Source organism: Bombus fervidus, unplaced genomic scaffold (assembly GCF_041682495.2).
Source record: "Bombus fervidus isolate BK054 unplaced genomic scaffold, iyBomFerv1 scaffold0031, whole genome shotgun sequence".
NCBI lineage: Eukaryota > Metazoa > Arthropoda > Insecta > Hymenoptera > Apidae > Bombus > Bombus fervidus.
Genome location: NW_027212594.1, coordinates 125,001 through 135,870, shown reverse-complemented (window position 1 = coordinate 135,870; position 10,870 = coordinate 125,001). Strand labels below are relative to the sequence as shown.

The 10,870-nt window shown below is 43.0% G+C and overlaps 2 non-coding genes across 2 annotated transcripts; both read right to left on the bottom strand.

The window, feature by feature from the left end:
- Positions 1-298: 298 nt before the first annotated feature.
- Positions 299-453, bottom strand: LOC139997128 (5.8S ribosomal RNA). The gene has a single exon (XR_011802576.1). It is a non-coding gene; the product is annotated as a 5.8S ribosomal RNA (ribosomal RNA).
- Positions 454-3,285: 2,832 nt separating this feature from the next.
- Positions 3,286-5,205, bottom strand: LOC139997136 (small subunit ribosomal RNA). The gene has a single exon (XR_011802583.1). It is a non-coding gene; the product is annotated as a small subunit ribosomal RNA (ribosomal RNA).
- Positions 5,206-10,870: the final 5,665 nt, after the last annotated feature.

Genomic DNA, 10,870 nt, shown 5'->3' with positions numbered 1-10,870 from the left:
CTCCCGTGAACGCGATAGATTTTTCATATATATTTGTATCGAGAGCATGCGTACGCCGGTCTCCACACGATCCAGCGACGAACGCCGACGAACGTCCAACAATCGCTCGTACGTCGCGTACGAGCCCTCGACCGCTCTTTAATTCGTATTCTTTTGCTTGGCGCTCGTCCTCCGACTCAGAAACGTTCGTTTAAAGATAAAACGAACGACGGCGGGCTGTCGACGAGGCAAGAAAGAACAGAGAGATACGGACCGAGAGCAACGATACGCAACGCAAGCAGTCTTAGGTTTACGTGAGCAACCCTCAGCCAGGCGTGGTCCAGGAATTGTATCCGTGGACCGCAATGTGCGTTCGAAATGTCGATGTTCATGTGTCCTGCAGTTCACACGTTGACGCGCAATTAGCTGCGTTCTTCATCGACCCACGAGCCAAGTGATCCACCGTTCAGGGTAATCGTTTATGCATGGATTTTTGTTTGTGTACTCAGGTTTTTGTACTCTTATTCTCGGTTCGAAAGAAGCCGATATCCGACAAACGTCCGACCAACGGGAATCGAACGCGCGGAAGTCGCCATATGATTGACGACACGAAAATACGTTCGAAAACGAAATCGGACGGACTGCGCGACGACACACGCAGCCCGCCGACCGGGCGTAAAGTGCATTATAATATATAACAACCAACGAGATCGAAGCTCCGTTCGTCAGGAAACGACGGGGATATAACACCCGATTCTGAATCCTCTGTACAGCACACGATCTCGCGAAGAAAGCGCACGGTGGCTAGCCCATGATATATATATATGTTCGTTCCTCTCGTCCAGTTATTCGAAGCAAACAGCCGATATGCATCTCCATCGTTCGGGTAAAAAAAAATCGATGGGACGCGCACGGTCGTAGTCTTCCTCGCGCGGTCGTTTCTTCCCGATAGCCAGAAGCAGAGTTTGAAAAACTCTAGCGACGGAACGAGGCATTAGACTCTCGACAACGAGGATACAGACACGGCCGGCGGTCCCCTCTGAATCGACTTCGGTGGTTCAGGTAAAAATAAAAAAAATCGATGGGACGCGCACGGTCGTCCTTCCTCTTCCTCGCGCGCGGTCTATTCTTCCCGATAGCCAGAAGCAGAGTTTGAAAAACTCTAGCGACGGAACGAGGCATTAGACTCGCGACAACGAAGATAGAGAGACGGCCGGCGGTCCCCTCTGAATCCACTTTGGTCGCTCAGGTAAAAATAAAAAAAAATTCGAAAGGGACGCGCACGGTCGTCCTTCCTCTTCCTCGCGCGGTCTTTTCTTCCCGATAGCCAGAAGCAGAGTTGAAAAACTCTAGCGACGGAACGAGGCATTAGACTCTCGACAACGAGGATAGAGAGACGGCCGGCGGTCCCCTCCGAACGGATGGCGACAACGACGACTAAAGCGCGAAAAATCGCGACGAAAAGGAACGCATCTCCGTTCAGGTGTATGTGTGTGCGTGCGTTTAAAAAAAATTCGATGGGACTCGCAGCCATCGGCCTCGCGCGGTCGTTTCTTCCCGATAGCCAGAAGCAGAGTTTGAAAAACTCTAGCGACGGAACGAGGCATATGACTCACGACAACGAGGATATGGACAGGCGGTCCCTCTGAACGGGTCGACGAGACGATGGTAAAAGAGACGAACCGGACGAAACTTCCGTCGATCAGGTAAAAATAAAAAAAATTCGATGGGACGCGCACGGTCGTCGTCGTCGTCTTCCTCGCGCGGTCGTTTCTTCCCGATAGCCAGAAGCAGAGTTTGAAAAACTCTAGCGACGGAACGAGGCATATGACTCACGACAACGAGGATAGAGAGACGGCCGGCGGTCCCCTCTGAATCGACTTCGGTGGTTCAGGTAAAAATAAAAAAAATCGATGGGACGCGCACGGTCGTCGTTCCTCTTCCTCGCGCGCGGTCTATTCTTCCCGATAGCCAGAAGCAGAGTTTGAAAAACTCTAGCGACGGAACGAGGCATTAGACTCGCGAGGATAGAGAGACGGCCGGCGGTCCCCTCCGAACCAACTTCGTCTAGTTAAGAATCGTTATACTCTTTACCATCACTCGCACTGGTATATATCTTTTCGGGCCAACATCCACGCAATGCGTTTTCGTTCTAGGTTACCCGATCCACGAGTACGAACGTACAACGTGGTTTCGTTTTGTCGAACATCGTATATCGTTCGCCGTTGAAACGAACGACAACGAAACGACATAGGAAGAACGAACGCCCTTTGGGTAGGAAGCACGTTTCGAGGAACGACGAGAGTTTGGAGAGACGCGCGAGATAAGCTGGAGACGCGCAGATATAGGTATCCATGGATCTTCGAAGAGAACCTTCGAAGATATATAATTCGGTATCCTATTTTTCTGCGGCTCGCTATTCGCGTTCTTTCGCTCTCGTCGACGACTCGTTATAGACGCTTCGTTCGATCCCAAAGAGCAGTCTTCCTTATGTCCCGTTGCTAGGAGGTGAGGCCTACGCAACGCAACTACGAAATATAGAAGAGGTGTGAGCAGTGATCTCTCCGACACGAGGCACTTTAGAGATTTTAGTTTATATATTATATTGTTCGTTCGTTGGATTTCCACGATGCAAATACGAAATACGAGATCGTGACGGCGGGTCTTTCTGTGTACGACCTCACGCAGGCGCCTCGATCGCATTTCTCATTACACGTGGTTTCCACTGTAACTTTTAGTTTTTTCGATATGTGTTCAGCTCAAGTTCCCTCACATATCGTTATTATTATTATTATTATTATTATTAATAGTAGCGGTTTCGTGTTATAGGATTCGGAGACGGCGGGTCTTTCTGTGTACGACCTCACGCAAGCGCCTCGAGAATCTTTTAAGTTTTTCCGTGTGTTATATTATTCGGAGACGGCGGGTCTTTCTGTTTACGACCTCACGCAGGCGCCTCGAGAATATTTTTAAGTTTTTCGTTTGTTATAATATTATTCGGAGACGGCGGGTCTTTCTGTGTACGACCTCACGCAGGCGCCTCGAATTATTCGTGTAAAAGTATATCTCTTCATCCCGATGATCGAGAGAGAGTGCCACAGCTCTTCGTATAGTTTCGTAACTGGAGCGTCTCCCACCTCCTTATTGTAAAAAATTTGGCTTTTGTCAAAGTATATAGCTTGTTAATACGTCGTATATACTTTGTGTCGATATAGGAGGAGTACGGCTCCTTACCGACGATATTATATATATTTTATTATACAGTGTTCAAGTCAAATATATTCTTTGTGTTTTTGTATTTTTCGTTAATGATCCTTCCGCAGGTTCACCTACGGAAACCTTGTTACGACTTTTACTTCCTCTAAATGATCAAGTTTGGTCATCTTCCCGGTAACATCGGCAATGCTTATCACATTGGCCGCGCACCAGTCCGAAGACCTCACTAAATCATTCAATCGGTAGTAGCGACGGCGGTGTGTACAAAGGGCAGGGACGTAATCAACGCGAGCTTATGACTCGCGCTTACTGGGAATTCCTCGTTCATGGGGAATAATTGCAAGCCCCAATCCCTAGCACGAAGGAGGTTCAGCGGGTTACCCGGGCCTTTCGGCCAGGGAAAACACGCTGATTCCTTCAGTGTAGCGCGCGTGCGGCCCAGAACATCTAAGGGCATCACAGACCTGTTATTGCTCAATCTCGTGCGGCTAGAAGCCGCCTGTTCCTCTAAGAAGATTTGTTTGTACGTTGGTAGTAAAAACCCGCCGACCGAAGCCGGGGGCCTTCGAGATACCATAATTTACGTCTATTTAGCAGGCTAGAGTCTCGTTCGTTATCGGAATTAACCAGACAAATCGCTCCACCAACTAAGAACGGCCATGCACCACCACCCACCGAATCAAGAAAGAGCTATCAATCTGTCAATCCTTCCGGTGTCCGGGCCTGGTGAGGTTTCCCGTGTTGAGTCAAATTAAGCCGCAGGCTCCACTCCTGGTGGTGCCCTTCCGTCAATTCCTTTAAGTTTCAGCTTTGCAACCATACTTCCCCGGAACCCAAAAGCTTTGGTTTCCGGAAGCTGCCCGCCGAGTCATCGGAGGAACTTCGGCGGATCGCTGGCTGGCATCGTTTATGGTTAGAACTAGGGCGGTATCTGATCGCCTTCGAACCTCTAACTTTCGTTCTTGATTAATGAAAACATTTTTGGCAAATGCTTTCGCTTCTGTCCGTCTTGCGACGATCCAAGAATTTCACCTCTAACGTCGCAATACGAATGCCCCCATCTGTCCCTATTAATCATTACCTCGGGGCTCCGAAAACCAACAAAATAGAACCGAGGTCCTATTCCATTATTCCATGCACACAGTATTCAGGCGAAGGTAGCCTGCTTTAAGCACTCTAATTTGTTCAAAGTAAACGTATCGGCCCACCTCGACACTCAGTGAAGAGCACCGCGATGGGATATTAGTTGGACCGCCCCGCGAGGAGCTAAGCCCACCGATAGGACGTACCACATAATGCCAGTTAAACACCGCGAGCGGTGAACCGACACTGTGACACACAGATTCAACTACGAGCTTTTTAACCGCAACAACTTTAATATACGCTATTGGAGCTGGAATTACCGCGGCTGCTGGCACCAGACTTGCCCTCCAATTGGTCCTCGTTAAAGGATTTAAAGTGTACTCATTCCGATTACGGGCCTCGGATGAGTCCCGTATCGTTATTTTTCGTCACTACCTCCCCGTGCCGGGAGTGGGTAATTTGCGCGCCTGCTGCCTTCCTTGGATGTGGTAGCTGTTTCTCAGGCTCCCTCTCCGGAATCGAACCCTGATTCCCCGTTACCCGTTACAACCATGGTAGGCGCAGAACCTACCATCGACAGTTGATAAGGCAGACATTTGAAAGATGCGTCGCCGGTGCTAGATGACCATGCGATCAGCACAAAGTTATTCAGAGTCACCAAAACAAACGATGGACGAACGGACGAGCCATCCGCCACCGATTGGTTTTGATCTAATAAAAGCATTCGTACCATCTCTGGTACGAATCTGTTTGCATGTATTAGCTCTAGAATTACCACAGTTATCCAAGTAAGTTTAAGTATGATCTAAGAAACCATAACTGATTTAATGAGCCATTCGCGGTTTCACCTTAATGCGGCATGTACTGAGACATGCATGGCTTAATCTTTGAGACAAGCATATGACTACTGGCAGGATCAACCAGGGAACTTTGTATTTTATATATATATTATATATTAGAGTCAAAAGACTCTCTTTTTAAAATAGCCTCAGAGTGTCGTAGGTGGGTCCGTAACACCGTACGACGAGACTTTTCGTTCTTAGTGAACGTTCGACGACACCCTTTTAATTCCCGTTGTAACGTCGAACGCCACTACTCTCTCTCATTTCGCCACTCTCTCTTTACTTTCTTTCGTTCGTTGATTGTTTGTGTGGAATATTTTAAGATCATTCTGTTCATAGGATCATTCTGTAAGAATGGTTTGTTGGTTGAACGAATATGCCTTAGCGGTAAAAAGCACGTAAACTGCATGCTGAACGTACCGTCCTCGTAAGAAACATATTCGTTCGTTCTTTTGATATTCTCCAATCAGAAAGAACGCACTTCCTAAAAGGTAGTACGCTCCCATTAGCCTTTCGTATGTTTAAAACGTACTGCGTACGCTATAACATAAGTTTTGGAACGGTCTCTGCCGAACAGCATGAATTGATACTCAGTTAGTAACAAGCACACTGCCCTAACTTTTTTTAAAGTTAGTGCGAGCATACAGGATCCAGCTTCCCGACTAAGGGGAACCTTGCCACGTTATTTGGTCATTACGTCCAGGACAGCGACCCGCGGCGCAGCAGTGTAGAGAAAGAGTCGATACGAGAACGAAGGAACAGTCGAGAAATAGTAAAAAAGTTCACTAAGACTCGAGGAGCGGTGACTGAATTCTCAACCGAGGCCGTAGAATAGCCACGCGCTCGACGCTGTTCCGTCCGGACCGTCCGACTCGACGTGTCTCTTATAGATACCAAAGCGCCGGCCGGACGGTCGGCGCCGGCCGGGCCAGCGGCCGGGCGCTTACCATGTAAAACCTCCGTTAGAGCGTACCGTCGGACTTAGTCTCTGAAACGCTCGACCACTTTTTTCGAATAAACTACCCTTAGAAAACATCCTATCGTCGAGATATTTTAACGCACCGCTTATTTTAATATTTCAAACGAGTTTTTATCGAAAAATTTAATTTTTTTTTTTTTTCAAAATCGCATCAGTAAACCACCTCTTTTAACGAATACGGACAAAAACCACGTTCTTAATCGATTAGAACACGTTAAAACAACGAGAAATATGCAAAAAAATATATACCTTGCAACGTTAATTAACGAAAAAATTAAACAAATATCGCAGTCGTGTCAGTTCGACGGACACTAATTTTTTAAAAAATTCGAAAAAAACGTTTAATCCAGTTGTATTTAATAGAGATATAACCGTTTCTGCAAAAATATTTATACCTTATAACGCTTTTTAACGAAATAACTCGAAATAAGCTTTTCGGACTTTTCCGCCGGCCGAAATTTTTCTAAGTCCCAACGTACCGTCGGACTTAGTCTCTGAAACGCTCGACCACTTTGTTCCAATAAAGTACCCTTATAAAACGTCCTATCGTCGAGATATTTTAACGCACCGCTTATTTTAATATTTTAAACGAGTTTTTATCGAAAAATTTAATTTTTTTTTTTTTTTTCAAAATCGCATCAGTAAACCACCTCTTTTTAACGAATACGGACAAAAACCACGTTCTTAATCGATTAGAACACGTTGAAACAACGAGAAATATGCAAAAAAATATATACCTTGCAACGTTAATTAACGAAATAATTAAACAAATATCGCAGTCGTGTCAGTTCGTCGAACACAAATTTTTTAAAAATTCGAAAAAACGTTTAATCCAGTTGTATTTAATAGAGATATAACCGTTTCCGCAAAAATATTTATACCTTATAACGCTTTTTAACGAAATAACTCGAAATAAGTATTTCGGACTTTTCCGCCGCCGAAATTTTTCTAAGTCCCAACGTACCGGTCCAGAATGAGACAAAGTTCCAAAGGCCCGGTCGTATCCGTCCGTTTTTTTTTAACCTTCCACGGACGAAATAAACGTTTAATCCCGACGTAAAATACAATAATATAGCGATTTATATAAAAATATTCATACCTCATAACGCTTTTTAACGAAATAACTCGAAAAAACTTTTCGGTCCGAAATTTTTCTAAGTCCCTACGTACCGCTCGAGAATGCGACTAAGTTCCAACGTCCCGGGCGCGATCATACTTTTTTTATATAACTTTTCAGCGACGAATAAATGCTTAATCCCGATGTAAAACGTCATTTTAAAGCGATTTATGCAAGAATATTCGCACCTTATAACGCTTTTAAGCGAAATAATTCAAAAAAACCTTTCGAATAAAAAATTTTTTTTTAACGTTTTCGGGACCAAATAAACGTTTAATCCCGACGTAAAATATAATAATACAACGATTTATATAAAAATATTAATACCTCATAACGCTTTTTAACGAAATAACTCGAAAAAACTTTTCGGTCGAAAATTTTTCTAAGTCCCTACGTACCGGTGGAGAGTATGACCAAGTCCGACGGGCCGAGTCGCGTCGGTCCACTATTTTTTTTAACGTTTTCGGGACCAAATAAACGTTTAATCCCGACGTAAAATATAATAATATAGCGATTTATATAAAAATATTCGTACCTTATAACGCTTTTTAACGAAATAACTCGAAAAAACTTTTCGGTCGAAAATTTTTCTAAGTCCCTACGTACCGGTGGAGAGTATGACCAAGTCCGACGGGCCGAGTCGCGTCGGTCCACTATTTTTCTTTAACGTTTTCGGGACCAAATAAACGTTTAATCCCGACGTAAAATATAATAATATAGCGATTTATATAAAAATATTCGTACCTTATAACGCTTTTTAACGAAATAACTCGAAAAAACTTTTCGGTCGAAAATTTTTCTAAGTCCCTACGTACCGGTGGAGAGTATGACCAAGTCCGACGGGCCGAGTCGCGTCGGTCCACTATTTTTTTTTAACGTTTTCGGGACCAAATAAACGTTTAATCCCGACGTAAAATATAATAATATAGCGATTTATATAAAAATATTCATACCTTATAACACTTTTAAGCGAAATAACTCGAAAAAACTTTTCGGTCGAAAATTTTTCTAAGTCCCTACGTACCGGTGGAGAGTATGACCAAGTCCGACGGGCCGAGTCGCGTCGGTCCACTATTTTTTTTTAACGTTTTCGGGACCAAATAAACGTTTAATCCCGACGTAAAATATAATAATATAGCGATTTATATAAAAATATTCATACCTTATAACACTTTTAAGCGAAATAACTCGAAAAAACTTTTCGGTCGAAAATTTTTCTAAGTCCCTACGTACCGGTGGAGAGTATGACCAAGTCCGACGGGCCGAGTCGCGTCGGTCCACTATTTTCTTTAACGTTTTCGGGACCAAATAAACGTTTAATCCCGACGTAAAATATAATAATATAGCGATTTATATAAAAATATTCATACCTTATAACACTTTTAAGCGAATAACTCGAAAAAACTTTTCGGTCGAAAATTTTTCTAAGTCCCTACGTACCGGTGGAGAGTATGACAAAGTCCGACGGGCCGAGTCGCGTCGGTCCACTATTTTTTTTTAACGTTTTCGGGACCAAATAAACGTTTAATCCCGACGTAAAACTTAATAACATTCCCATTTATATAAAAATATTCGTACCTCATAACGCTTTTTAACGAAATAACTCGAAAAAACTTTTCGGTCCGAAATTTTTCTAAGTCCCTACGTACCGCTCGAGAATGCGACTAAGTTCCAACGTCCCGGGCGCGATCGTACTTTTTTTATATAACTTTCCAGCGACGAAATAAACGCTTAATCCCGATGTAAAACGTCATTTTAAAGCGATTTATGCACAAATATTAGCACCTTGTAACGCTTTTAAGCGAAAAAATTCGAAAAAACGGTTCGATTAAAAAATTTTTTTTAAAGTTCTCGGGACGAAATAAACGCTTAATCCCGACGTAGAAATACATAATATTCCCATTTATATAAAAATATTCATACCTCGTAACGCTTTTAAGCGAGATAACTCGAAATAACTTTTCGGTCCGAAATTTTTCTAAGTCCCTACGTACCGGCCGGGGGATCGACGAAGTGCCAACCTCCCGGTCATGTCGGTCCGGAGGGGGCAATTTTTTAAAAAATAAAAACGAAATCGTTACGTTCGACTAGAATTCGTCGAACCATAACGATTTCTATAAAAATATTCATACCTCGTAACGCTTTTAAGCGAAATAACTCGAAATAACGTTTCGGTCCGAAATTTTTCTAAGTCCCAACGTACCGCTCGAGAATGCGACTAAGTTCCAACGTCTCGGGCGCGATCGTAAATTTTTTACGGCACCTTTCGGGGACGAAATAAACGCTTAATCCCGATGTAAAACGTCATTTTAAAGCGATTTATGCAAGAATATTCGCACCTTATAACGCTTTTAAGCGAAAAAATTCGAAAAAACGGTTCGATTAAAAATTTTTTTTTAACGTTGTCGGGACGAAATAAACGCTTAATCCCGACGTAGAAATACGTAATATTGCTATTTATGTAAAAATATATACGCATCATAACGCTTTTAAGCGAGATAACTCGAAATAACTTTTCGGTCCGGAATTTTTCTAAGTCCCTACGTCCCGGCCGGGGGATCGACGAAGTGCCAACCGCCCGGTCATGTCGGTCCGGAGGGGGCAATTTTTTAAAAAAATAAAACGAAATCGTTACGTTCGACTAGAATTCGTCGAACCATAACGATTTCTATAAAAATATTCATACCTCGTAACGCTTTTTAACGAAATAACTCGAAAAAACTTTTCGGTCCGAAATTTTTCTAAGTCCCAACGTACCGGTCGAGAATGCGACTAAGTTCCAACGTCCCGGGCGCGATCATACTTTTTTTATATAACTTTCCAGCGACGAAATAAACGCTTAATCCGACGTAAAACGTCATTCTAAAGCGATTTATGCAAGAGTACCTTGTAACGCTTTTAAGCGAAAAAATTCGAAAAAACGGTTCGATTAAAAAATTTTTTTTAAAGTTCTCGGGACGAAATAAACGCTTAATCCCGACGTAGAAATACATAATATTGCCATTTATATAAAAATATTCATACCTCGTAACGCTTTTTAGCGAGATAACTCGAAATAACTTTTTGGACCGGAATTTTTCTAAGTCCCTACGTACCGGCCGGGGGATCGACGAAGTGCCAACCGCCCGGTCATGTCGGTCCGGAGGGGGCAATTTTTTAAAAAATAAAACGAAATCGTTACAGTCGACTAGAATTCGTCGAACCATAACGATTTCTATAAAAATATTCATACCTTATAACGCTTTTAAGCGAAATAACTCGAAATAACTTTTCGGTCGAAATTTTTCTAAGTCCCTAACGTACCGGTCGAGAATGCGACTAAGTTCCAACGTCCGGGCGCGATCATACTTTTTTTATATAACTTTCCAGCGACGAAATAAACGCTTAATCCCGATGTAAAACGTCATTCTAAAGCGATTTATGCACAAATATTAGCACCTTGTAACGCTTTTAAGCGAAAAAATTCGAAAAAACGGTTCGATTAAAAATTTTTTTTAACGTTCTCGGGACGAAATAAACGCTTAATCCGACGTAGGAATACATGATATTCCCATTTATGTAAAAATATATACGCATCACAACGCTTTTAAGCGAAATAACTGGAAATAACCGTTCGTACGAAATTTTTCAAAGTCAGACGGGCTCTCGAGCGTT